This window comes from Sinocyclocheilus grahami, unplaced genomic scaffold (genome assembly GCF_001515645.1).
Source record: "Sinocyclocheilus grahami isolate Dianchi unplaced genomic scaffold, SAMN03320097.WGS_v1.1 scaffold878.1, whole genome shotgun sequence".
In the NCBI taxonomy this organism is placed as follows: Eukaryota; Metazoa; Chordata; class Actinopteri; order Cypriniformes; family Cyprinidae; genus Sinocyclocheilus; species Sinocyclocheilus grahami.
In genome coordinates, this window is record NW_015506057.1 from 1 (window position 1) to 6,603 (window position 6,603).

The window sequence follows — 6,603 nt, forward strand, 5'->3', positions numbered from 1 at the left end:
ATTTGAATATATTTTAAAATGTAATTTATTCCTGTGATGCTTTTACATGTTACATTTTTATAAAATATTTTTTTTCTGTTCCTTTAATTCAAACAATGCAGTACTTTATGTGCACTAAAAGGAAATTGGCTGCTCAAAATAACCTGAAGCTGCAGGTTACGGTTTGCAAGCTGAACATTGTTTGTCTGTCATTACAGCTACAATTATATGATGGTTGATGTTATATTAAATGGTCTGTGATTCTGTTGCATCTATGCTAATTTGTTTATATTTGTGTATGTTGTCAGTAATGCATATATATATATATATATACAGTATGTGTCTGTTTTTCTTGCATCATTTTGACCAGAAATCTTTGTTTTGTTTGTGCAGGGGCTATCAGCAGATCTAGCTGTCGAAGAAGTTTATTCAAGCTTTAAAACTCCAGTTCAAGAAACACTACAAAAAAATAGTCTCTGAACTCTTTTTGTGTCATTCACCTTTTTAATTAAATGTTGGGAAAACAGATTTTTTTTCTTATGAAATTTGAATATATTTGCTACTTTTTCTAATTTTATTCAAATTTTTAAGTAAATCTCCCGAAGTATCATTGAGATGTTTTAAACGGGGGTGCACATAATTTTTTCAGCCTGGTTCTCATAAAGAGAACCTGGAGATTTGGTTTGGTCCTCACACTGCACATAGTGTAACCCATTAAATACAACTATATACAGGTGCATCTCAATAAATTAGAATGTAGTGGAATTCTAATTTATTGAGATGCACCTGTATATATATATATATATAAAAAAAATAATCTTAGTGATACTATTGTTGCACTTTTTTAAAATAAAATAAACTAAATAAAGTGTGATAATACTATTATATTTTAAAATACAAAGGGAGTATTAAATACAAATACAACTATTTTATAGTAAACTTAAAAATAAAATGCTAATATTTACTTCTTTTTTAAAGATGAATTTTCATCATTTCAAACGTAAAATCAGTAGGCTTTTATTATTCTAATTTGTTGAGATAGTGAATTGGTGGGTTTTTGTTAAATGTGAGCCAAAATCATCACAATTAAAAGAACCAAAGACTTAAACTACTTCAGTCTGTGTGCATTGAATTTATTTAATACACGAGTTTCACAATTTGAGTTGAATGACTGAAATAAATGAACTTTTCCATGACATTCTAATTTATTGAGATGCACCTGTATATATATATATATATAAAAAAAATAATCTTAGTGATACTATTGTTGCACTTTTTTAAAATAAAATAAACTAAATAAAGTGTGATAATACTATTATATTTTAAAATACAAAGGGAGTATTAAATACAAATACAACTATTTTATAGTAAACTTAAAAATAAAATGCTAATGACTTTTTTTTAAAGATGAATTTTCATCATTTTCAAACTTAAAATCAGCAGGCTTTTATTTTGGCGGGTTGCTGGAAAGTATATGCACTTCCGGGTTTAGCGCTGCCGACTGAAGCGCATCAGTGAATAAAATGTCACAGTTTTGCGTTGTGCTTTGAAAACGGCAGCGGGTAGCCTAGATTTATTTATCTATTCAGTTTGAATAGAAATCTTATACAGTATTACAGTTTGTCGATCTAAAACGGTAATTGTGCATTGACAGCTGTCAACCATGTCGGTACGCAAATGCGATTTACACAGCGATGTCAGAACTTATTTTTTATTTTGGTAGCACATGCGCACCTGCGTACCACTTATGAGGTGCAGGATTTTTGCTTACATTAGCTGTCTTTATTAATTGTATAATTGTTTTTGGACATTATACTGACACCTACTGGGCAGGATGTATGAAGTTTGTTTACTAACTGCTGCTACATCACATTCTTGGATTAAATCTCAATTATTATTGGTTTTTGTGTGTGTTATTTGTAGGGTGTTTGAGCTGTTAAGACTTCTTGTTGAGCTTGTTTCATCACCCCCCAGCAGAGAATGGACATTTTTGCCATTTTTTTCTAGTTATACTCATACATTTTGGATCAGTTTGAGGATGTTGACTCAGGCTCCATTATTGTGTCAGTAATGTTTTGTTGTTATATCGTTTGATTTGCTTTTGTCTACATGCATTTTTATGATTTTGCTTTGTAAAGTGCCTTGAGCACTGGCTGAAAGCACTGCATAAATTAAATATTATTATTATTGTTATTATTATTATTAGCAGTCTATTTGCTTGACACAGCTGGAGATCATGTGATCTCAACATGGCGGCAACCCATAAGAGGGACCGCACCATGTAGAATAAAAGTATGTAGTCTTCATCGACATTGAGTGTGATATTTCTCAAAAGTGCTGTTCATTTCTTTGTGAAAAATCTTTTGCTCCTTTAACGTGACCTCAGAAGTAATACCTTACCTTACCTCGTCTACTTCACTCATTAAAAGGACACTACTGTAAAATAGCATGTGCTTTGTGTTTGTTCATATTGAGTGTTCCGAATTCTCCATGTTTAACGTAATGACGAAGATGTGCACAGAATCAGAGCTGCCCGTAATGGAATAGTGCACAACCTGCGCAGTTGCGGAGCCTACGCTGATTTAATAGACTGAAAATAAGCGTAGCGCTATAGAGTTGCATCAGCCATTCTGACTGGAAAGTTCTCTGGATTGCTTGCATTATAAGGACATTGTATGAGTAACGGACAAGTAAGTCCAGTGTTATTTGTAATATTAATGTTATATTGCAAGTATATTTGTTGCAGATACTGTTTCTAAGTTTATATTTATTTATATTAATGTGAGCCATTTACCGTACGTGAATTACACGCTGTATTATATGCCGTCAATCCTTTGAAGTTAAATATAGCGATCGATCACTTTGACTTGTATAAGTAGAAGATACTTTTGTTTATTATTTATATCTATTATGTAACACTTAAGTGATTCATCTGCTAATTATTTTTTTTATTTTATTGTTCTATAAAACCTTGCACATGTCCATCTATGTTGATGCCAGAGCAATCATTAAAAGGCTATCATTGAGACATGACTGAGTTCTCTGACAAGAATAATGTAGCGGTCAGTGCACATCGATCCAACTATAAATCCTAAATCAGAACATGGTCCTTCGAGCCAGATGCTGACTACTGCAGATATGTCATTGCCTGATGTTAACCTGTCCAGTCCAGACCAGTGAGAAAGATTCCTAAGCATCTGGAAGACTATGTTGTGGACTATAATTTTCCAAGGTCAACTAGTCTCCCACCATGCTCACTGGAAACAGCCAGAGCCTTCTGCAGTTAAAAGAGCATCCTCACCGAGTATGTCTACACCAGTACGTAAAGCAGAACAGGTCCAATCAAAGGATAAAATGTCCCTGAGAGAATTGATGGAGAACATCTCTGCAGCTGAGAGGGAGGAGTCAGCTGAGATTGCACAGCTTACGAGCAGACTGTCTCTTTATGAGAAAAGGCAGCAGCGTCGACAGGATATGTTAAAACGCATTAATGCTTTCCTACTGGAGGAGGAAGCAGACAACCTCTCACTCCAAGAAGCTGGTATAGCATCTCAGAAGGGAGTACTTTCCCCTGATTTCCTCGACTGCTCCACACTTCACAAAGACACCAGCTGACTTTCCAGAATCTCAGCCTGATATAATGAGCCCTAAACAAAGGAGAGCCGAATTACCTCCGATTTCACATGTTCCAGTTATGCAGAACGTGGCCCATGGTATCATAAGAGCTCAATCTGCCAATCAAACACTTCGACTGAAGGAAATTAGTTCAGTCCACTCATAACCATCATCATGCTTTGTGTCTCCACAATTCCCTGCAGCTCCTGATACTGCTCTACAAGGACAGTTACTCCCACAAAGGCAATATGAAGATAAGTCACCTCCTGAACTTAGAAGGTGCTTAGGAGTTGAGGGTGCCCCCTTTTGGTCCAAGCAGCAATGTGCTACTAATCCTCCAACTGGATTACATTAGATGCAACACCCTGTACCTTTGGTTTATACTGACTGTCAGCCCAATTATCCTGATGCACACGGTGATCACTACCCAGCACGACAAGTAACTTGGCCACAGTATGGCAATTATCAGGCAGCTCCTCCACCTCCCATTAATTTATATGGAGCACCAAAACCTTCCATACCAGACTTTGCTGTAGACAGTGAAAGGGATTTCACCAATCTGAAACTAGCTTTGGATAATCTACTAGACTCTCATCCTGAGCTGTCAGAAAAATACAAATATCAAATAATGATATCAGAGGCTCAAATGATTGGACAGTCTTGTCGACATGAAGCTCTGCCATATACAGCGGCAATGCAGGCTCTACAGTTGCATTATGGACAGCCACATCAATGAGCACAGAGCGAAATAGCAGCCATACTCAACGCTCCAGATGTGAAAGTCAGTGATGCTAGTAGTTTCCAGTCATTTGCCCTAAGGGTTCATCTTCTTGTGAGTATGTTGCTGTCCCTGGAGGGCCCGAGAGGCATTGAACTCAGCTGTTGTTCCCATGTAGACAGGCTCCTCAGCAAACTTCCCAAGTATCTCAGAGAAAACTTAATTGAGTTCCTACAGATGCAAGGCAAGCTGAATGTCGCCAGTCTCAATCCATACAATCTTCAGGACTTCTCTGGTTGGCTGCAGGGTAAAGCTCAGCAACAGCGTCTATCCAGTAGACTAGTTGAATGTTATCAGAAAGAGAAATCCTCCTACTCACTTCAGGGAAGGGCTTCAACTCGATTAAAAGGACAGGGTGCTTCAGTCTATCATGGCACAGAGCCTCAAATAGTCAAGGCACCTCAGCCCTCTCAATGGAAGAAATCCAAAGTCCATTGTCGATTCTGCCACAGCAAAGAGCATTACATAACCCAGTGCGCTGAAATAAAGGAGCAATCTACAGAAAACCTCATGCAATGGATAGCAGAAGGGAAACGATGCTCGAAATGTGGCCGTTCCCACCGTCCAGAGGACTGTAACCTAAAGAAACCATGTGGAATCTGTGGGGAGATACATCTCCAAGTCCTCCATGGAATCGCTGAATAGCGAGCCAAGGTTAAGCCCACCAGTGCGTTAAACAGTAGGATCTACCTCACACCTTCCAGTACCTCAGGTTGAGTACTACTGAAAGTTGTGCATATGCTTCTACATAATAAGGACAGAACAATTGAGACCTTCGCAATATTAGATGACGGGGCTGAACGTACCATGCTTTTACCTGCTGCTGCTCAACAGCTTCAGCTGGAAGGGAAAGAGGAAACCCTAGCCTTACGCACTATCCGTCCTGATTTCACATTCCTAGCTGGCTCAGTTGTTACCTTTTATGTGTCCTCCAGAACTAATCCAGGAGTCAGGTACAGAATCCAGAATGCATTCACTGCAGATGGATTAGATCTAGTGGAACAGAGCTACCCAGTCAATGCTCTTCAATGTCTATATGCCCACTTGAGAGATATTCCATTGCAGTCATTCAAGAATGCTCAGCCCTCCAGTGTTCATGTAGGCACTCAGGTTGGACCAGTTGCAGTCCGTACAAAACTAGGCTGGGCTCTTCAAGGCCCTGAAGGTCTTCAAAATCGTATCAGCATATGATACCCTCTATAGAGATGTTGAGCGACTGTGGCAGCTAGATTCTCTACCTTACCACAGTGAAAAGCTGCCAACTCGTTCTAAACAGGACCAAGAGTCTATTAAGACCCTAGACAGCAAGACGCGTAGGGTGTTAATCGGCGGAATTCAACGCTATGCCACTCCCTTATTAAGAACTGACGATTCCCCCAAGCTGAATGCTCCTCATGAATCCGTGCTTGCCAATATCCGAAAGGAGACTCAAAGATCAACCAGAGAAGGCAGCCACCTATCGAGGTGACATGAATAGACTGATTCAAGCAGGTTATGTAAAAGAGATCATGGCTAATGAATCCGAGGAGTCCTGGAATCTGCCACATCACCTTGTCTACCATAATGGAAAGGCACATCTGATGTTCAATTGTTCATTTGTATACAAGGGTACTTCCCTCAATGAGCAGCTTCTGCCAGGACCAAACCTGGGACCATCCCTCCTTGGGGTCCTACTGCGATTTCGACAGCACAGTGTTGCAATCAGTGGAGACATCAAGGGTATGGTTCACCACCTCCGTGAAGTTGGCCCCCCACCCAACGCAAAAGTCGCAAAAATAGTCTCAATCGTTTGTGCTCCGTTTGTGCTGGTTTGTGCTGTAAAAATGTTCATTTGTGCTGCTTTGGTTTGTTAGATATAACATATTTATTTAAAGGTCATTCTCAGGTCACTCAGCCCCCCCACCCGCTCCAAATTCACCCGAAATAGTCTTGTTTGTTTGTGCTTCGTTTGTGCTGGTTTGTGCAGGTAAAAGTTTTGTTTGTGCTGCTTTGTTTTTTAAAATATTAAACATTATGTTTTAGGCAATGACGTCACCAGCCCCCCTACACGCTCCAAACTCACCCAAAATAGTCTCAATTGTTAGTGCTTCGTTTGTGCTGGTTTGTGCCGTAACAATTTTCGTTTGTGCTGCTTCAGTTTTTTAAATATTAGACATTTAATTTCCGGGTCGATGACGTCACCAGCCCCCCACACGCTCCAAATTTACCCCAAATACCTGTGTTTGTTTGTG